Source organism: Dermochelys coriacea, chromosome 5 (genome assembly GCF_009764565.3).
Source record: "Dermochelys coriacea isolate rDerCor1 chromosome 5, rDerCor1.pri.v4, whole genome shotgun sequence".
Lineage (NCBI taxonomy): Eukaryota > Metazoa > Chordata > Testudines > Dermochelyidae > Dermochelys > Dermochelys coriacea.
In genome coordinates this window covers 100871043-100893292 of record NC_050072.1, presented here as the reverse complement: position 1 = coordinate 100893292, position 22250 = coordinate 100871043, and the positions used below count along the sequence as shown (strand labels likewise).

General features: G+C 40.2%; 1 protein-coding gene across 3 annotated transcripts in view; it reads right to left on the bottom strand.

The window, feature by feature from the left end:
- Positions 1-22250, bottom strand: part of APBA1 (amyloid beta precursor protein binding family A member 1) — a 141025-nt gene that overhangs the window by 79664 nt on the left and 39111 nt on the right. The window contains exon 1 of one of the 3 annotated variants that reach the window (XM_043515570.1): positions 21113-21193. The exons of the other annotated variants lie outside the window; for them this stretch is intronic. The gene's annotated coding sequence lies outside the window, so the exon portion shown is untranslated. Of the gene's footprint in view, positions 1-21112; positions 21194-22250 lie in introns of those variants that run through there. 3 annotated transcript variants of the gene reach the window in all.

Sequence of the window (22250 nt, the reverse complement as noted above, 5' to 3'; positions counted from 1 at the left end):
GCATACTAGACATTTGCATTTTTTTTCCACAGTTTGTTATAACTTTTATTGCTACTTCTTGTAACTATTCTGCTCTGTGTGCATTTCCTGATGTATCAATTTTTCTGTAAGGAAGACATTCCCTTCTTCTGTTGTCACACAAATACATACAACAGGATCATTGTGGACACTGCTCCACCCATCAAGACTCAAGTTAATAATTTCACCCTCTAAACCTTTTGCACACTGCTCAATTTCTCTTTCATACACTTACTCCAGCAATTTGCCTGCAATATCTGCTCTGTTGGGTGGACTGATCCTGGTCTTAATGACTGACCCATGTAAATGAAGTGTAGGTTCTCAATCATACGGAAGAGAGAGTTTGTTGCATTAACAAACCAGACAGTTTTTTCATCAATTTTTCTTATTACAAACTTATCTATGGTTGTTTCTGGATGATGGAGGTTTTTTTTTTTTTCTTTTTGCTACAGGGGATATACTGTGGCTATGTGAGATACATGATGTGACTGAAATACTATACTTGGCAGATAACTCTGAAACTATAGAAATTGATGATGATCTTGAAGGTGGATAATCTTCAGAATCCTGTATGTTGAGGATGGATTCTGCTAAACAAAATACGACAATGTAGTTATTTAATTATTATTACTATACTGCTCATTTAGTATTATTCATTGCATTCGCTGACATTCAGTACTACTTTAAAGGTGAAATTGTAAAAGGAAGATCTGCCTATTTCAGCTATTTATTTTTTATCACAACTGCATCTAAAATGATAGTACCATAGAATAACAACAACTATATATTTTGCTCAAACATGAAAATTCATGAATAGCCCAAAAGAAAGACAGGCAGGCCTTAAGAAAGAAGTATAAAATAAAAAAAGAAGTTTACCAGCCTGAAGATCCTGCATGTTCAGACATGTTCCTTTCATTATCTTCAATGCAACTTCGTCCTGAGAAAGAACACAGAGCTTGGCAGATTGGCAATGGTATACCTAGAGCTCTGGGACCCCAAAGATCGGTGCCATGAGTCTGGAGATCTGCGTCTCAGCACCAGGTGACCGGTCTCGAGGTCCCAGGGATCGGCATCATGGTCCAGGTGGACTTCGTTACCCTGAAGAGTGATGCTCCCGCTCCGGCGACTGGTGCAATGATTCCAGAGACTGGCGGCGTGCTACAGCTCTGCGCTGACCATGGGGAGAGCGATGCCACACCTCGGGGGACTGTTGCCAAGAATCTGGTGAAAGGTGCCAGGAACTCCTATCAGTATGGGCAGATCGGAAGTGCATCCCCAGGGATCGCTGCTTCGATGTCAACCCCGGTGCATGGACCCCAGTGCCGGCTTCCCTCTAGAGACTGACGGGGTGGCAGTGGCAGTGGCAAAGACATGATTTTTTTTGCAGTCTGGAAGGCCTCCAGCATGGATGGCACCTGCAGGTGCCAGGGACCTTTGCCACTACCCGAAGCGGTTGGTGGGTCTCAACGAGGGCTGGATAACTTAGCCAGCAATGAAGGTGCCTGGTTGGGCTCCGGAGATGTATTGTCTTGCAGAGGCCTATGCTGCTCTCCAGAGGAGGGACGCCCTCTCCCGGTGTACTTCCTTTGTTTTTTAGAAGGTACGGGGACTGGGATCAGCTTCGGGAAGCCAGTGCCAGAAGTGCACTTCGAACCGATGCCACTGTGCTCAGAGCAGAGTCCCATCTCGGCAGCTCGGAGACTGGTGCAAGGGCCAACTCCATGAGGAGCACTCTTGGTCTTATAACCAGATCCTTTTTAGTTCTTGGCTTCAAGCTCTTGCAGATGTGACACTTATCGCTAATGTGGGTTTCCCCCAGACACTTCAAGCAACGTTGATGAACGATAGGAAGAACCACTGGGTAGGAGCACTTGCCGAAGCAAGGAGATGGTCCCGCACCGTAACTGGCGGTAAGAAGGAACTGAAGGGGGAAAGAGGGTCGCCCCTTATACCAGCGCATATGCACACCACTCCAGAGGGTGCCAGAGTTGGTCTCCTACGGATACCACTGAGGAAAAAACTTCCAGCACTGGTGCATGTGGTGAACACACACACTTAACATGAAATGGACATGAACAAGCACTCGTAGAAGAACCACTTCCTTCTCCAAGGCAAAGACCAAGTGGGTTGCAGCAATTAAGAAGGACATTGTTCAATACTTACAGTTCAATGATACAGACAAACTTCTCTGGAAGGCAGGGAAAGCAGTATTTGGGGGTAAGTTGATGAGCAGAGCTTCTCAATTGAAAAAAGAAAGCTCAAGAATAAATAGAACTAGAACAGGAGATAATACAGGTTCAGAAAAAATATCGGCAATTAACTAATATTAGAGAGGAAGTTGAACATGTTGATAACAGATGCCACCAAAAAAGCCCTTACAGGTAACATAGCAAAAGTTTTAGGAAAAAGGAACTGAAAGTGATAGGCTATTGGTTTGAAAGCTTAAAGAGATTCAAGAGCTATGTATTACTCCACCAATTAAAAACAATCAGCAAAAGATACATACCCTAATGAAGTATGTGCTACTTTTGCTACTAATTACACAAATCTCTCTCTACCTCATATTCTGCAAGCTCTGAAGTTATTCAAAAATATGTGGAAGGAGCAGACTGGCCAAAGATAAGCAAAACTGATAAAGAAACTTTAGATAAAGAAATAACAGAAGAAGAAATCCTAGAGGCAATAGGAGGTATGAAAAGTGGTAAAACTCTAGCATCTGATAGCTTTTCAACTGAATTTTACAAGCTATTTAAGGAAGTATAAATCAACGCTGTCTAGTAGGGGAGGAACTTCCATAACTTATGAAAGAAGCTACTACTATTGTTCCCCCTAAAGATGGAAAAAACCTTACATTATGCAGTTCCTATAGGCCCATATCTCTGTTGACAATATTTTAGCAAAAATACTAGCTAGCTGATTACAGTCTACACTCTCAGCTTATATAAATTCAGATCAAACCGGATTCATTACGGATAGACAAATGTCAGACAATATTTGGAGAATAATTGGAATCATTCACATAAAAAAAAAAAGCTCAATTTCTCTTGTTATCAATAGGCGCAGAGAAAACCTTTGACAGAATAGAGCATAGCTTTCGGTTTCTAGTCCTGTCCCATCTGGACTTTGGCCCCCTGTTCCTTAAATGGATAACCTCACTTCACACCAGTCCAAAAGCAGCTGTACAAATTAGTGGGGTTAAATCTCCCGTTACTGAATTACACAGGCTGGGATGTCCATTGTCTCCTTTACTTTTTGCACTAATCATGGAGCCTTTTGCATAGAGGAAGAATGGATCCATCACAAGAATAAAACTTTCAGAAACACATCAGAAAATAGCATTATATGCAGATGACGTACTATTATTTTTATCTAAATCAGATATTTCCCTAAAATTATTTTGTAAAGAAATCCAAGACTTTGGGAAAGCATCTGGATTTGCACTAAACTATGCCAAATCTGAAATGCTAGCTTTGCCAGACTCTAAAAAGTCACTCCTCCAGAAAACATTTGAATACAAAGAGTGACAAATTCCATAAAGATACCTGGGAATTCAAATCTCAAAACAGCCTAAAAGAGTTCTATGATTTAAGTGTCAAACCACTAATTCAGCAAATGAAAAAAAAAGAAGATGTGGCGTGCTGGGGGAAGTAAGCAATATTTGGTTGGGAAGAATAGCCACAGTCAATACAAATATTCTGCCAATCATGCCTTTCTTGTTTCAAAATCTTTGTGTGATTATCCCAGATAAAATCCTGGAAGGAATACAGGAGATGTTGTTAGAAATTATAAGGAATAAACAAAGACCAAGAGAGTGAGAGCAGATACTTTGTATAGATCCATTAAACAGCGTGGATTACCTGTTCAAAATATTCTATGGTACTATCAAGCCAGCCAGCTCAAAGCAGTAGTGGATATAACCCAGCCAAACACTGGGTCTTTATTGAACAAGAAAATTGCCACAGCGTAAACACTGCTAGACTACCATGTATGATTAAAAAAAAAAATCACGCCCTCCAGAAATTTACGCACATCCTTTAGCAAAGACTACTCTATGCATCTGGGATAGAACTAGAGATATGGTCAGTTCTTTTCCCTCATCAACAATGTCCATTGCAAACAATCCAAATCTTAACCCAAATCACAAACCAGAGAGCTTCAAAGACTGGGAGAGCTATGGAATATACATGGTTGGTCAGCTATTCAGTAAAGAAGCTTTTCTGGAGATAAAAACTATCTTTAACTGGCCCACTCTCTCTTAGTACCAGTACTTTCAAGTCAGACACTGTGTTTCTCAACTTTCTAGCAAACTTGTTTTATACAGAAAGCTAACCTCAACCGAAGCAATGGCATCTGGCCAATTAGAAAACAAAACAATTATAATTAATTTACATCAATCTTTGCAGACAGCTTTCCTAACAAAATAGCATCCAAAATAGCAGGAAAGCGGTGGATGTGATATATCTTGACTTTAGCAAAGCTTTTGATATGGTCTCCCAAAGTATTCTTGCCAACAAGTTAAAAAAGTATGGATTGGATGAATGGACTATAAGGTGGATAGAAAGCTGGCTAGATTTTCGGGCTCAATGGGTAGTGAACAATGGCTCGATGTCCAGTTGGCAGCTGATATCAAGCGGAGTGTCCCAGGGGTCGGTCCTGGGGCCTGTTTTGTTCAACATCTTTATCAATGATCTGGATGATGGGATTAATTGCACCTTCAGCAAATTCGCATATGACACTAAACTGGGGGGAGAGGTAGATAAGCTGAAGGATAGGGATAGGGTCCAGAGTGATCTAGACAAATTGGAGGATTGGGCCAAAAGAAATCTGATGAGGTTCAACAAGGACAAGTGCAGAGTCTTGCACTTAGGAAGGAAGAATCCCATGCATCGCTACAGACTGGGGACCGACTGGTTAAGCAGCAGTTCTGCAGAAAAGAACCTGGGATTACAGTGGACAAGAAGCTGGATATGAGTCAGCAGTGTGCCCTCACTGCCAAGAAGGCCAATGGCATATTGGGCTGTATTAGAAGGAGCACGGCCAACAGATGGAGGGAAGTGATTATTCCCCTCTATTCAGCACTGGTGAGGCCACACCTGGAGTATTGCGTCCAGTTTTGGTCCCCCCACTACAGAAGGGATATGGACAAATTAGAGAGAGTCCAGCGGAGGGCAACGAAAATTATTTGGGGGCTGGGGCACATGATTTATGAGGAGAGGCTGAGGGAACTGGGGTTATTTAGACTGCAGCAGTGAAGACTTAGGGGGGATTTGATAGCAGCCTTCAGCTACCTGAAGCGGGGTTCCAAAGAGGATGGAGCTAGGCTGTTCTCAGTGGTGGCAGATGACAGAACAAGAAGCAATGGTCTCAAGTTGCGGTGGGGGAAGTCTAGGTTGGATATTAGGAAACATAGTTTCCCTAGAAGGGTGGTGAAGCACTGGAACTGGTTACCTAGGGAGGAGGTGGAATCTCCATCCTTAGAGGTTTTTAAGGCCTGGCTTGACAAAGCATTGGCTGGGATGATTTAGTTGGTGTTGGTCCTGCTTTGAACAGAGGGTTAGACTACATGACCTCCTGAGGTCTCTTCCAACCTTAATAGTCTATGATTCTATGATATATGACACGCCGGGAAAAGGATTTGGATAAACAAATTACCCCAGTGGAATGGGGTTTGATCTGGAAAAAAAAGAGGACCAGACAACCTCACAATAAAAGAAAATTTCTTTAACACACTGTTTCAATAGTACCTCACATCAGTCAGGATAAATGTTGGAGAATTTGTGCTGAAAGAAAAGATTTTATGCATACATGGTGGACATGTCCAGTCATTAGAGAGTACTAAAATGCAATCCATAACCAAATATCACAAACTGTTGGATATTTATTGTCAAATGATTCTTTGGTAATCCTCCTGGGGCTTCCTAGTAGAAATGGTTACAGGAAAGGAAGAATTAATCTCTCATCTGCTAGTAGCTGCTCGATTATTGGTAGCCTGTCATTGGAAAAATGCAGACTTTTTAATGGTGACCACTGTATGCAAAAGGATAGTGCCTCCATATATTAATAATAATGAAATACAACCACCACATACATTCATATTGGTTAAAATTGTAATTCCTTCACTCCCATGCCTCTCCACATAAATAATATGCTGGAGAACACTGAGCTCTAAGCTATTCTAAAAGAAACTCTCCACTTTCATTTAGGTGACATTAATGGTGGTGAAAGGTATTTTAGTGAAAGCCCTAGACAGCGAAGTCCTGTTTCTACAGGAAAAGTGCAGGCCACAGCTATGTAGTTTTCTTCATGCTGACCCAACCGTGTACATCAACCCTGATCTGGACTGATAAGAACTGTCTGCTATCTCCATTCAGTCTCTGATTTTTCTTCCAAATCTACCCATACGACTTCGGTTAGCTTCATCTTAAGTCTTAAGCTTCGGTTTCAAAAAGTGGAGGCAGACTTATTTGGTCATCTGTCCATTTGGACAGAGACTCTGCCAACTGCATCCATGTCTACCATTGAACAGCCATCATCCAGCAATGATTTTTGGTCACAACTGAACTGGACTACAATTCATCCAGTGACCAATCTATGAGAAACTCTATGTTCTATTATCAAGCCCCTGAGCCACTCAGTTCTCCCAATTCTGTACCTTTAACAAATTACCCGGAGAAGGGAAACCCTAAATCAGTAAATAGAGTTAGGGAAAAAAATATATATACACACACACACACACACACACACACACACTTTCCACAAAATCTGTCCCATTTTTTAACCAGTTCTATTTGCCAACAGCCAGAGGGAAAGCATGTCTCCCAGGAGTGCTCTCTCAGCAAAGGAAATAAAACAATCCTCCAAGCTGAAAAGTAACATCTGAATAGACAATTTGGCTAAAGCACTATAAAAAAGGAATTTCTCCATAAACAACACAGGCCAGTGGGTTTCTTTAAAAGCACCTTCCTCCACTGCTGACTAACCAAGTGCAGGAGGCACCAGAACACAATTAGTTTTAAGAACATTCTCTCAAAAACATACAAACCTTGACAGCATCCACACCACAATCTGTACTAGATACAGAATGTGTTAATCTGGTGTCATAAGTGACAAAGACAGACAGCCCTTTGGATGCTGCTACGGCCAAGTCCATAAGCAAAGAAAGCTCTGCCAAAATATGTAAGAAAGAACTTCAGCAGGTGAGTAGTAGAGTGGAGAATTACAGTATTAGACTGATCAGGGTCCCTGGGTTGAATGGAATAAGTGACTCAATGCCATTCTTTGAAAGCTGAGTACCTTACATTTTGCAATTGGGTACAGAGTAGACAATCAAATATACCTAAATGTGAATGAGGGAGAGCAAACATGCAATGCAGGGTTAAAAGAACCTTAAGGAGGAGTTCCGGAATTCATTTTTATTTTGTCACAGACATTTGTGACGATGAAATAATTTTAGCAGTTGTTAGGCAAGTGATACCTTCTGTACAAAATGCGACTGAATCTTAGCTTTCCCAAAACATAAATTCAGGAACACAAGCAAAAAGGAGTGAAACTGACCCTGTTAGGAAAGCCTTAGAAGACAGGAACATTGAAACACCAATACATTTCCTTGATATACTCTGGGTCAGACATTCTGTAAAAGAACACCCCTTTTAGGATATTGGTTGAGCACGCGGACTTCATACTAAATTTAATAAGAGAGGATATCACAAGGATTCAGACGATTATAAAGGCAATTAAGATCTGATTCTCCTCTCACACCAGTTTAACACTGATTTAATGCCACTAATTAGAGTGGAGTTATTCTTGAATTATTCTGATGAAGCCAATTAAGAAAAGACAAATATAGAACTTCTTTATCTTTTGTGTTTTAGTAAATAGTTAAAATGTCCTATTGCCTGGAAATTCTAATACTCAGATCTACAGAAAAACACTTTACAAACACAATATAACCTTCATCTATGTACTGATACATATGTGACTGCACTTATCCAAGCCATAAAAGAAGCCCAAACTCTTAAAGACACTCAACATAAAGAATATTAAAAAAAACAAAATAAAGCCCATTTCAAGGACTTGCTTAAAGCCCAGAAAAACAAGCACCTCAAAATAAAAGTCCAGCCACTCTTATTTTAATTATGTTTACACTTAAGCACATACTCAAAAACACCTTTTTGCTGATGATTCTTTCTAGAAAGGCCTGAAAGGGCTATGTATGTAGGAGTGTGGAAAATAAAATTATAAGGGAAAGAAACTGATTAGGGACAAACAAATCAGTTCCTTCCCTTTCTCCCTCACCCTTCAAATAAGAAAAGTAACATTTCCTTGTTGTCACAGCTAGAGCTCCTTTTCAAGGATCTGACATATGCTTGGATTTATGTTGCCAAGACCCAGGTTTTAACACTATACGATTTCTCTCTCACTTCAGTGACAATAAGACTCAAAGGTCTGAGCATGTGTCATCCACTGAAACGACATAGCCAAATGAGCGCATTTATGTTTAGATATTTTTAACCCTTGAAGAAAAAAGATTAGAATTATGAACTGGAGCCCCAGTATCTTTATGTAGCACAATATGTTCATGAACAAAATCTCTCCATTACAACCCCAACTAACAACAAAATTAGATTTATGAAAATCGTGTTTTAATAACTACTTTACAGTAGCTTCAAACTCCAAGCTTTCTAGAATTCAGCATTGTTGGGAAGATCTGATTCTGCCTACATAAACTTTCACTCTTAGTGCCCGAGCCCCCCCCCCCCCCCCGGGAAGGAACAAAGAATATGGAACAAAACACTATATGCAAACAAGGGGGAAGGAAGAAGATCAGACTAGAAGGAAGTTACAACGTCTACCTCCTCTTTATAGTCTCCCCCGCTACTCTTATTGCTGTCTTTTATAGTCGAATTTTAGCTGTTATTTCTTTATTTCAGATCCCCTTAAACCTGTATTGGTGTATCTGCAAATCAATCTTCTTCTACAACCTCTTCCATCTCAAGGACAAGCTGCTGACTTAGTCTGCATTAGAAACCCCAGATGTACTGACTGGTTCATGTGACTAACCAAACACTTAAAATGGACCTGATCTCCCCTACTAAATGACAGTTGCATCCCATTCTCAGCTTTGGGAAGAACAAACCCACTATAAGCCATGTACAATCTTCCCAAAATGCCATATGAAGGCCAGGAAAGAAATTAGCAGCTGAATATGCACTTCATCCATTTCTGCCACAATCTGGCAGTGTAGCTGTCATTTGCAGCATCAGATGCAATGCACCAGCCAACAGTGCACTTAGGATTTTCAACTGCAGGTCAGCAGCGGCAATCATGTTTCATCTTCATGTACCACATTTTTGCTTGTCCCAGGCTACCAAACAATAGGATTTTCCCTCAGTGGTTTACTAACAATTAATTTCAGCATCCTGAGTGTAATTCCACAGGTGAAAAGCACATAAACAGGTTCATTTTCAGAACTGATTAGGAGAGGAGACAGAGTTCTTCAAACAAGGACGGAAGTCAATAGATGGGCACATCATCTTTCTCTCGCAATAAGGAGGATCTTGATCCAGACCTCTTTTTCAATACCAAAACCAGTCAATTTTCTGTTGGTGGAATTGGTTGCTCAGACACAGCTAAACACCAAATCTGTTCTCTCTCTGTAATTAAAACCTTAATGAAGACTGGCATTTTCCATATTTGCAGCTTATAACAGAACCGAATGGTATTACTGAACATGCTGTGCACAGTCAGGGCACCAGATTCATCACATAGATACCACAGTTTCTTCAAAAGCAGATAGATCAGAGGGAGGGGCTGACAGGTTAATTTGCTCACGCTCGTGCCCCCCCAGCCCCGCCCCAACTCCACCCCTTCCACGCCCCCATTCCAACCCCTTTGCCAAAGTCCCCGCCCCAACTCCACCCCCTCCCTGCCCCATTGGACCTCTTCCCCAAATCCCCACCCTGGTCCCACCTCCTCCTCTGAGCATGCCGCATTCCCCCTCTTCCCCCTCCCTCCCAGCCGTGCGAAACAGCTGTTTCACAGTGCAAGCACTGGGAGCTAGGGGGAAAAAGCAGACACTCCCTCAAATGATCAACATTCACTCTCTTTCTTGAATGATCAACTCTTCTTTGGGGAAAAATAATAATGGCAAAATCCCGGACGTTTTTAGATATTTAAAATTTCCTCCCAGATGGTGATTTAAGAACCAAAAAGCCAGACAGGTCCGGGAAAATACAGACGTATGGTAACCCTAATGTTAGAGAATCCTCTGGCTGCTCTAATTTGTGCTAGGAGCCAATCCAACCCCAGAATCAAATGACAGAAATTCACCTATTCCCCACCCCCCACATATCATCTGAGGATCTCGTCCACTGTGTCAGGATTTCACTGGATGTGCACGTACATACATGGAAGTATCACAAAATTTTAGCCTAAGGAAATAGGAGATTGTTGAATATGATTAGGCTTGGAAGAATTTGATTTTTAGTTGGTCAGTGCTGGTAAACGGGCACACACAAACGGATGAAAAATATTTCTATTGATAATAAAAGAAATTCACAGAGACATAGTAAGAAAAATGCTGCTTGAGAGCTTATTAGAGTTTGATTTAAGGATATTTTCTTTGTATATTTTGACATGTGATGCAGACAATTTGTGTTTTAATGGCTATAAAGCTTTCACTTGATGAATCTCAATGTCTATTGTCATTAAATAAACTATTGCCTGCCATTTTCAGCCTCACAGCGGGAGCCTGAGTCAGTTGACCCAGGCTCTGAGACTCGTTGCTGCAGGATTTGTTTGTTTTTTATCCTGAGACAAAAAAGATTTAAGGGTCATCTCCTTGAAAATGCAGGATTCCTTTCCTGCAAGACATGTTCCTAGGTTTTGTCCAGGCTAGTTTTAATAATTTTGCACAACTCTGAAAATGTAAATAGATTTAAACTTTTTAAAAGTTTAAGAACAAACGACATTATCCATCAAAATTATTTAAAAAAAAAACTATAAAATAACAGTCTGTCAAGCCTAAATATGATCAAGGTACACACAGAAGGAGTTACCGCTCCAAATTATGAAATTCTGAAAGAAACATAGGCGTGGCAGTGGACAGAAAATTAGACACAAATTTGCAGAAGTAATATTTTCCCTTCTCTCTGTGTCACAATCTTTAACTTCTGTTAGCAGGACAATGTGCATTATAAAAACACCTTTATAACCATTTTTAATTTTTACTAAACCTTGAGGTGTTAGCAAAACATACAAGAGAGTGCAGTTATAGTTAGGTTATAAATGTAATATCTATTGTGGATAATTATAAGGCAAAATATATTTCAAGTGTGAACTTAAATGTTGAATAATATAACCTTGAAATGCTTTACTATTTAATACCTACATATTTAAATAATTTAAAGAAGATAATTGTTTACTTTTTTCCTGCTTTTTTGGTTGCAGAAAGGTTCAGAATCAATAGCTACTTTCACAGTCCTCAACAATTATTAATGAGTAGGGCCCTACCAAATTCACGGCTATGAAAAACACGTCACAGACCGTGAAATCTGGTCTTTGTGTGCTTTTACCCAATACTATAGGGGTTTCATGGGGGAGATCAGCATTTCTCAGATTGGGAGTCCTGACCCAAAAGGGAGTTACAGAGGGGTCAGTTGTAAGGGGAGGGGTTCAATGATTATGGGGGGGGGGTGTTGCAGTATTGCCACCCTTACTTCTGTGCTGCCTTCAGAGCTGGGTGGCTGGAGAGCGGTGGCTGCTGGCCAATGGCCCAGCTCTGCAGGCAGCAGCAGCACAGAAGTAAGAGTGGCAATACTATACCATGCCATCCTTACTTCTGCGCTGCTGCTTGCGGCGGCTCTGCCCGAAGGCAGCGCTGTCCCCAGCAGCAGCACAGAAGTAAGGGTAGCTGTACCCCAACAATACTCCCCCGACAATAACCTTGCGACCCACAACTCCTTTTAGGATCAGGACCCCTATAATTACAGCACCATGAGATTTCAGATTTAAATAGCTGAAATAATGAAATTTATTATTTTTAAAATCCTACGACCAAGAAATTGACCAAAATGGACCATGAATTTGGTGGGCCCTATTAATAAGCAAACATTTTAAAAGAAACCCATGACCCTTTTTTTCCCTCCAGGAACTGAAAATCTTAATTACTTTGCTTTATGATGTTTCATAAAGAGAAAAAGAAGAAGCCTCTTAACAAGGTTTCATTGAGTCTGGATAAAACGGATATTATGGAACTAGAGAATGGCAAATTTAAGACATTTCACTTCTCTTTTTGTTCTTTTTCCAAGAAAGGATCGTCCTTTCTACCATGCCTCCTTTCTTTCAGTCTCTAAGCTTAAACACTGTTGAAACTTTAAATTTTTATTCTCTAGTGGCATTTAAACTCACATGAAAAGCCATACCTGGTCTCTTCTCTGTATTATATGCAAATCTATCATTCACCCTCTCTTTTAAACATTTAACCTTTGTCCAAGTGTGACTTTATAAAAATTCTTTCATCTGATTCCACCTCTCAGTCTTCTTCCAGTGTATTAAAGCACCAACTCTTTTTTTAATTTTAAGGCAAAATTAATGGGGATGTGATGCATGCCCTATGGAAAAATGCTCTTAAATTTATACAGGGATACCATTAAGAGGTTTCTACAGAAATTAAATAGGTTTCTATAGAAGCTGCTCCAAAAAGCTATGAATGCAGTAAGGAATTATGTATTTTCTATGGCTCTGTAACCAACCTAGAGAATTGACTAGAGATTATATCCCTGCTATAGAATACTATGGTTTGGTTTAAAATTTCTGTAAAAAGGTTACCATTCCTTATTAAATTCTGCAAGTCTTTTCTGTAAGTGTCATGCTTATGAGCGTAAAAGGGCAACTGTTAGAACTAGACAGTGAGCCAAATTTTCGAAGGGCAACCAGGACACAATTTGTATATGTACAAGAGTTGCTTGTGCAATTTTTGAGCTCAAAATAAAACAAATAGAGTTTATATTTTGAAAATAGAGCCCAATGTGACAGGCAGATGTTTTAGAGACTTCCCCACTACCCTACACTGCTCTGTTAATGCACAACAGTCATGACCTAGGAACACCCCTGCTATTTCAGCCACACTAAGCAGAGACTTTTCAATCTTGATAATTTATGAGCAATCCAGCAGTATGGAAAAGCTAGGCTTATAAGGAAGATTAGATAATGTGCACCCAATATTAGCAACTGACTATTTCCTTCTGCAGTTCAGAACCAATGAAAGAGGATGTCCATAATTGACATTTACAGAAATAAGATAGGAAGAAAAAATAAATAATATTTGAGGGAGACATGTTTTTGTGTCTGTTGAAATTGTTAACTGAATCCTTCCAACTCCAATTATATTTCTTTCATTGCCTTCAGTATTTTCTAACCAGAAGCCTGCAATATTCCATTAGCCACATTCAAAAGGGGCCACAGCACTAACAGGTTCTTTTTATTTATTTATTTAGAACTGTGCCAGCATAATACTTTATTTATGGTTGAGAAGGCACTTTCATTATTTACTTTATGAACAAAATTACCTTTTGAGCTGAAAGATCTTATTAACTGAAAGGTAAGCTTTAGTGTGCACGTATGCACACAGAGATTTTAAGGCCAGAAGGGACCATTACAGTCATCTAGTCTGACCTTCCACATAATACAGGACAAAGAAGTTTACCCAATAATTCCTGCATTGAGCCTATGTTGAACGAGAGCATATTTTTTAGAAAAAAAATCCCATTTTGAGTGAAAGACTCCACATGATAGAGAATTTATCACACCCCTTGGTCAAATATGAACAAATTACCTTCACTGTTGAAAACAGCCTCACCCAAAAAGTTCTTGAGCTCAATGGGCGTTGGATCCAGCCCATAGTTAGGCTTCTGCTGAGAAAGCTGAACGTGGGAAACATAAGTGCTTCTCATTCTTTAGGAAAATTTTAAGACACATCTGTGTTTTTAGAATATTCAAAACCAGCTTCCTTTTTAGAAGGCGTAAATTGCTTGGCTTTGGTACTGAATACTGCTGCAGACCTTTCTATAGGACTAAGTATGCAGAAGTTTGAAGAATCAGGCCCCTAGTTCTCCATGGCAATAATTGCCTTTGAACTATTGGAGGAAATGTTTTAGAAATAACTGTGTGTTAGAAAATTCTTTCACAGTACATGCATATGACCCTACATTGTTTGTAATTTGTCCTTTTTAAGGGTCTGATCCTTAAAACTTTTAGCACCAAGCATGGATTGTAAGTCCCTCAAGACAGGCATTGTCTCTTTGTGCAGTGTTTGTAGAGCCCCTGACACAAAGAATCTGGGACCTAGAACTAGGGCTCCAAGTTGCTATGGCAATACAAATAATAAACATACCACCACCACCACCACCACCACCCAGTGCTTCCTCAGAGTGAGACAATTAATGGACAGTAAGCACTACACTCACAGGCAGGGATTTCCCTACACCCCTCCTGAATTTCCCTAATACCCCACCCAGTGGCCAACCATTACATGCAGCGTTGCCAATTTAGTCATTAGTTGGAAATTTGAATTGAAATTGAAACATTAATATGATTAATAAATTAATACAACATTTAATAGCATATGCAGTATATGATAAAATACTTGTACCTGAGAAAACATAATGGGTTTGAAAAGTATGAACAAAGACTAGTTTCCTCATAAAGTTGTTGTTTATGACAATGTTGGCGCATTTGTTTTGGCTATATTGGCCAACCTAATAATTTCAAATTATGATTTGTAAGCAAGGCCCGAGTGAGCTCTCCCTTGACAGATAGTGAAGAGCCAGGGGGTGGATGGAAAGGCTTCAGGACCAGACTGTATTTACACGAACATACCTACTCTACCTAGGTATCCAGCGGACAGAGCTGTGTTGGCCAAGTGTTGGGTTACAAATCACTTTAATACTGAATATGGGAGTCATGAAATGTTATCTTTATTGCATGAGTTAAGGGCAGCAGAACTGTACTTAGCCTGCTGGAATGAGGGGGTCTCCCTCAGTGCTTAATTTGTGCTAGGGAATGCCAGGGCTGAGCCCCAGCATCTGTGGGCGTGACAGTTCATAGCCCTGGAGCCTCTGGGATTCCCACATCAGTTATGAAAGTAACAAACTTGCTTGAGCCCTGGCACTTCTTTCATTACAAATTATGCACTCGTCACCCTCAACTGAACTGCACTCCCTAAGCAGGAGGTTCGGCTGTCAGATCCTAGTGGAGAAAGAGAGAGGGTGGGGCACAGTGTTTTGCTTGGTGGTGTGGGCTCTGCCCAAGAGTCACAGGCACTATTTGACCTGCCACTCTCCCCTGTTAAAAGTTAGAGCTGATAGGCTCCATAGAGAGTCTTTTGGTTTGTTAAGTGACCACTGGAGCTGAAATCACTGATTATCTGGTCTAAGTGCTTAGACCTACTGCGCAACAATTTTTCTGTGGAAGAGACAGACCAGCCTGCACCAGCAGTGAGGGACCCCCACTGAGAGTTGAAATCACTGAAAGCTCAGTGGAACTTCGAGAGACCGACTCGCAGAGGTCACAGTGGCAAATGGCTGCAGAAGGCGACACTGCAGGGATGGAGCGGTGGAGTGAACGGTGGCACGATGAACAACAGCCAGAGCGAATGGCCAGAGCAAGTGGCGGGGTGCTGGAAGAAGAGCAAGGTGCCTTCTCCTCCAACAGCACTCAGGGTGGGAGGTGAACTCATGTGAAAGCTGTGACATTGCACCCCATATGCCTTATGAAAATATGCTTATGAATGTGAATATGATGTAACTGAAATGTGCTTTACACAAAAGATCTCTTGTAAGGTATCATTACAAAGCTTATACTCTACTGACTGTGTTTGCATATATTATTTCTATGTCTGGAGTCAGAAGAATAAGATATAAACTTGTATTACTGATGTAAACATATTCAGTGGAAGCCATTAAGGATGCTTCAGAATCAATGAACTGTAAAGGGCTCTGTTTACTTGCAAACCTTCCCGTGTACATGTAGGCCAGCCCAGGAAGAATGGAGGCTGGGGTCTCACAGGACACACGCTGGAGAGGTAACCTGCTGAGCTGTTTTTGGTTAAAGTCTGCAGCTTTGCGAGCATGGTCCAGACCCTGAGTCGGTGTTGCAGCAGACTAGAGTGTCTGGCTCAACAAGGCAGGGTTCTGGAGTCCCAAGCTGACAGGGAAAATGGGCTCAGAGGTAATTTCAGCACATCAGGTGACAGTCCCAAGGTGGTCTCTGTGACTGAACTGGTCACAAAAGCATTTCTGTACTCTGGGTCTCCACTGATCAAGAACAACAACTATGAATGGGGTGCGGTGGAGGGAGAAGAGAGTAACAGATTAAAGGAATATTTGTTTGTTGGACTATATTTTGACTTCACTCCAGAATGCTAGATTTGTGACTGAGAAACATATATAAATATATATTTCCTAATAGGCCAACATTTTAAAAATGCATTATTTGCCAAGGTCTTTATCTCACATCATCGCTATCTCGAGAGGTCGTTAATTTGGGGAGTTTCTGTACTAAACTTTTTTATTATTATAATTTAATTTTTATGTAAGAACCACCATACTGGATCAGACCAATGGTCCATCTACCCCAGTATACTGTCTTCTGACAGTGGCCAATGCAAGATGCTTCAGAGGGAACAAGCAATCATCAAGTGATCCATATCCTGTCATCCACTCATAGCTCCTGATGAACAGAGGCTACGGACATTCAGAGCGTAGTGTTGCATCCCTGCTCATCTTGGCTAATAGCCAGTGATGGACCAAACCTCCAGGAACTTATCTAGTTCTTTTTTTAACCCTGTTATAATTTTGGCCTTCACAACATCCCTGGCAAAAAGTTCCATGGATTGACTATGTGTTATGTGAAGAAATACTTCCTTTCATTTGTTTTAAACCTGCTGCCTATTAATTTAATTGAGTGACCCCTAGTTCTTGTATTAAGTGAAGGGGTAAATAAAATTTCCTTATTCACTTTCTCCACACCAGTCAAGATTTTATAGGCCTCTATCATATCCTCTCCGAGTCAGCTCTTTTCCAACTGAAAAGTCCCACACTTTTTAGTCTCTCCACTTGTACTCCTCTATGTTCCATATCCCTAATCATATTTGTTGCCCTTCTCTGTACCTTTTCCAATTTCAATATATATTTTTTTGAGATGGGGTGACCAGAACTGCATGCAGTATTCAAGATGTGGGCATATCATGAATTTATATAGTAAAAGTGGAGGAGCTTGGTTTGCCAGACTGATCAGCTAAGCCAATATTGACAACCTACACGAAAAGACTGCAAGACACCATGCCTCTGGACTGCATTGACATAAAGAAAGCCTTATAAACCAGTCACTGTCAAAGCCAATTTTAGAAGTACTTAATGAGGCTGTTAAGAATGCTAGAGAGACAGCACAGTTTATGTGAACCAACACGGCTGTTGCATCATACCTTCTATTTAAGAAAGAGATACCACACACTACAAACTGTAAGCCAATGTTAAGTGCATTGTCACTTATTAATCCTGAAGTTGGATACTGGTTCTGAACAAGACTGGCAAATGCTCATTATCTTTCTGCAAAAAAAATCAACTGACTGGCTAGAAGCATGTGGTTCAACAGTGAAAGACTCAGTAGTTGAAAAAGTTAAGTACTCTCTCACTGCATTCAAAAAAATGTGAATACCTGGCTAAATAGGCATCAGATATTAAGTCATTGCGTATGTTATCCAGTAGCCTAGTAGATGCATTCTAGATGTTCAGGTTATAGATGACAGCAGCTGCATCTGTGACATCTTAGAAGAGTTAAATGCTTATAAACTGAACCCCAAACAGATGGCTGCTTGTGCATTTGATGGAGCTGCAAACTTCTCTCATAGAAATGTGTAACCCTATTCTCTCCTATACACACTGCAGAGGCCATCTACTCCAACTAGCACTAATATGAACTGCAGAATCTTCAAAAGACATTAAAAAGCCATAAATTTAATGGCTATTATACTCTTTTTTTCAGAAAGAGTCCAAAACGACTGAATGTCTTGGGAAAAAAATAGAAGATACACTAGGACTGAAGTTCAAATTAGTCCAACCTGGGAAAACCTGCTGGCTTTTCTCATGAGCGATCCCTGGCTGTTGTCTTAAAATTACTGCAACCGTTATTACTGGCTTTGTAAAGTATCTACAGAGATAGGCCAGCTCTAACTAGTGCAGCTGGCAGACTACTTTTGTTACTGAGTTCAGAGAAGACTATTGCCATTCTCTCTCTTGTAAGTCTACTGTTGAAACCACTTGGGTTATTAAACAATGCCATCCAGGAATCTGCTACAACAGTAGTAGATCTTTGTCCAGCAATAGAAGCTACTCTTGGATCAATCAATCAGAGAGATATCCTTTGAAAACATACTGGAAGAAGCAAAGACTTCACTACAGAAGTTGACTAATAAAGGTATTTATACTGAATCCTTAAGTGAAGAGGACAAGAAAGTGTTTGTTAAACCAGCTGAAAAATACACTGACTTGATTCTTACAAAAATACAATAGAGATTGCTGGATTCTATTCAACCTCTATGTAGCTTTTACAGATGCCTGTCTTATAAAACACCTACAGTTGAGAGGAGTTAGGTAATACCAGCAATGAAGCTGCTACGTGATCAGGACAGAATAGAGAATTATGAACCCAGAGTGGAACATCACATGACGAACATATGAAGATTTAACTTCCAACTTCTTCTTCATCACCACCAGTGGTTCGACCCAACCTTTGTGCTGTTTCCTGGGATGAAAGAAGTAGAAATTCATCTCTTGCTACTCCCAGTCACAACAGCTACAGTTGAGCATTATTTTTCCGTATCGAATAGGATTTTGAGGTCTGAACGAAGTCACCTTCTGCCTGATCGGGAGCATATCATGAAGGACTGGAAGTAACAGATACACAAGAAGCCACCAAATATGAATACACTGCATTCAAGAAGTTCAGTAACAGAGTTGTTCAAGAAACATGTCTTGTTTTCTTGTTGTAATTTTGAAGTGCTTCATAGTAGGCTTGAATAGCCAACTTTAATTTCTGTGAGGATTTTATAACATGAGTTATATATTTAATAAAATGGTCATGAAACATTTTTCAGTTTTTACTATGATGCCATACACCCTACCTTTGCCTTCATGGTCTCAACCCTTGTCAGCCCTCACCCCCATCTGTATATATTCAAACACTCCCCCCCCAATTTCATTTCTTGGGGGAAAACACTACAAGAAAGTATTCTTAGGAGTAGGAGATTGAACGAAGATTGTCCTTTTTCATTTGTCAAACACTGCCAATTCTGCATTTGCAAAGGGGCTAAAACTAAAATAGATCTGTTTTTTTCTTTCCCTTGTTTGCACACAAGTATCCAAAAGGATGTTAAAAATACCAGCGTAGCTCTATAGATGCAATTTGTTAGTTAACTGGCACTCGCTCTGCTGGCTGCTTTATGTAGTAGACCACAACACACTGTAAGCTTTCCCTATATAGACAATGGCTGTATTTTAAATTCTTCATTGACAGAAGAAGGGGGTTCTTTTTAAATTAGATCCACTGATTCCTTATTTGTTGCAGGATACAATGCAAGGTTCTGGTTGTCAAAGCTGACACTAGGCATGAGCAGAATAAGCAATTGCTTAGGGCCCCCTATTAATATGTTTTGGAGGGAATATTCCTGTGTAGGGCCACCTATGGGCTAGCACTGGGAGTGCTGGTTCTAATCTCTAAAAAGCTTTTTGGGCCATGACAGGGCCATCTTAAAAATGCCTCTCCATCCCTCTACAATAGTTGTGATCAACAGGTATGCTAACACTGACAGTCCAGTCTTAAGCTCTTGTGAGCAAGGGGAAGAGCATTCTTGAACTTGAATTCCTTACTGGGAGAACCAAATTAAACCTGACTGAGTTCACAGCACTGTGGGAAACCCATTGCTTGCAAAAAACCTCTGGCCAATAATGAACATGGAAGAACTAATTAAAATCATAACTAACATCCACAAAACACAACACGAATACCTGCAGCTGAACCTAGGAATTGGTGAAGACTACTAAGCTGCATTGCAGACAAATCTAATATTTTAGTCATTAATTTTAACATTTGGCAACTGGACAGGATGACTAATCAGGAACATTCTCAGAGATGCCTAAAATAGACAGATATGCCACGCCACCAGAATACCATGGAGGTTCAGTCACCAACTGCTGGTGAACACACTCATGACACATTCTGCTCCCACTGAAATCAACATAAAAACTGCCAACGTCAGCGGAAGCAACATCCTGCCCACAATCCACAATCTCTCTCAACTCTTACAGAACCCCAGCTTTTTACTAGCTTAGATAATAATGCAAGCACTGCAAATATATTTACTAATTAATTCATACTTGCATCCTCCAATGATATAGGTGGCGTTACCCTCATTTTACAGATGGGGAAAAATGAGGTACAAAGAGGCACCAAATGACTTGCTCAGTGCCATGGTGGGAACCAGTGGCACAGCTGGTATACAACTAGGGAGTTCCTGACTCGGCCCAATCCTGCCATCGGTGCACTTCATCACATCGTTCTCTTCTTTTACTTCAAACACTCTTACAATCCCATCAGAACAATATTACATGCATTAAGGCATTATTTTTTTCACCCAAATTCTATACAGAATCTTTTCTTTGACTTATGTTTTTAATTCTTTAAATCCTTAGTCAGGATTACTGATGTAGTTTTGGGAAAGCAAGGAGGGGAAATTTCCTTACAGATATACAGCAGCCTACTTCTTGTCTCATAAAATCCCAGACAACAAAGATATGAAAGAAATTAATTGAGAAGCCTTCCCTTGGTAATCACAGAGTAGGGGAAGCATGTTCATTCCCTGCTAAGGAAAACAACCTCCTACTTCTCCACAGTTTTCAGATCTTTAGGCAGAAAGAAAAAAACTGGAAGAAATTCTCATCACTCCAACGATGTCATTTTCTTTCCTTTTCATGGTACCAAATGCCAGAGGATAGAAAGAGAAAGGCAGTGCACCAATATCCAACATAGTCATGCTCACCTTTGAACTAACTGCATAAGCTTCTTCCGGCACTTCAGACCCACACACAGCATTCGATGGGGAGAAAGGCTCTTGTCACTTCTGCAGCAATGTGCCAAAATCAAATTATTTCCATTATGTCATCATCAGACAAAACTTTCACTCGTGAAATTTCAGCTCTTTCTTTAAGTATTTTTCCTTTTATTCATCTATCAGGTTTTGGGTTAATAGTCACTGATACCACCTGGAAGACTTTGAAAAATATTCTATATAGAAAAATCTCTGCTGGTCAGACATATTTTCTGTCTTATCTCTTTGTTCAGAAGGCAACAGCTGCATGAAAACAGAATCTGTGTGTTGTAAAAATTCACAACTCAATAATCTAAGTGGGACGTCATAAAGAGGCTGTATATTCAGATGTAGATCATCATACAGGAGCAGATGAGTGCTTAAAGCAAAAATCTCTCAATATTGTCTCAAGCAACTTTATAAAAAATGTGCATACTATATCAAAAATATCAAAGAATATAGGCAGAAATGAATGGTCTCTAAATCACATAGGCCAAATTCATGGGTCAGTAAAGCACAAAATTTCCTCGAATACATCAGCAGGGGCTTAAACACAGGACCAGTTACGTTATAGCACTATGAGATTTTTGGGGGGACAGGGCACTCTATGTGGGACTTTGAATCATTATTTACCAACCAGTGCAAACATCTTCCTTAAGCAAAGTAAAAACTCAGTTGTTGCCAACCAGGGTTATAATATTATTTGACCAGCCAGGATGAACAAGACTAGTGTTCTTGTCTTAAGGGTCAAATCCTAAAGTTCTTAATTAGTTTTTATGTAGCCTCTGACCCTGAGTAGGGACTGAGTAAAAAGTGAGCAGGATCTCAGAATTTGGGTCCTATCTGGGACTAAGCATTTTTCAAAAGCTCTCATAACATTGTATGACCCCATGCACACAAGCTGTTCAAATTGTGTGATAAAGCGTATGGCAATGTATGTGATAAGCATGACAGCTAAACATACCTGAAAACCCAGTGTAGACAGGACCTTAAAATTTATTAAGGATGGAACATGAAGAGGACAGCAAAACTCTGATGCACTGCTTTAAATTCAATTTAGTAGAAACTGCAGATGGTTCCCTGTCTTGGT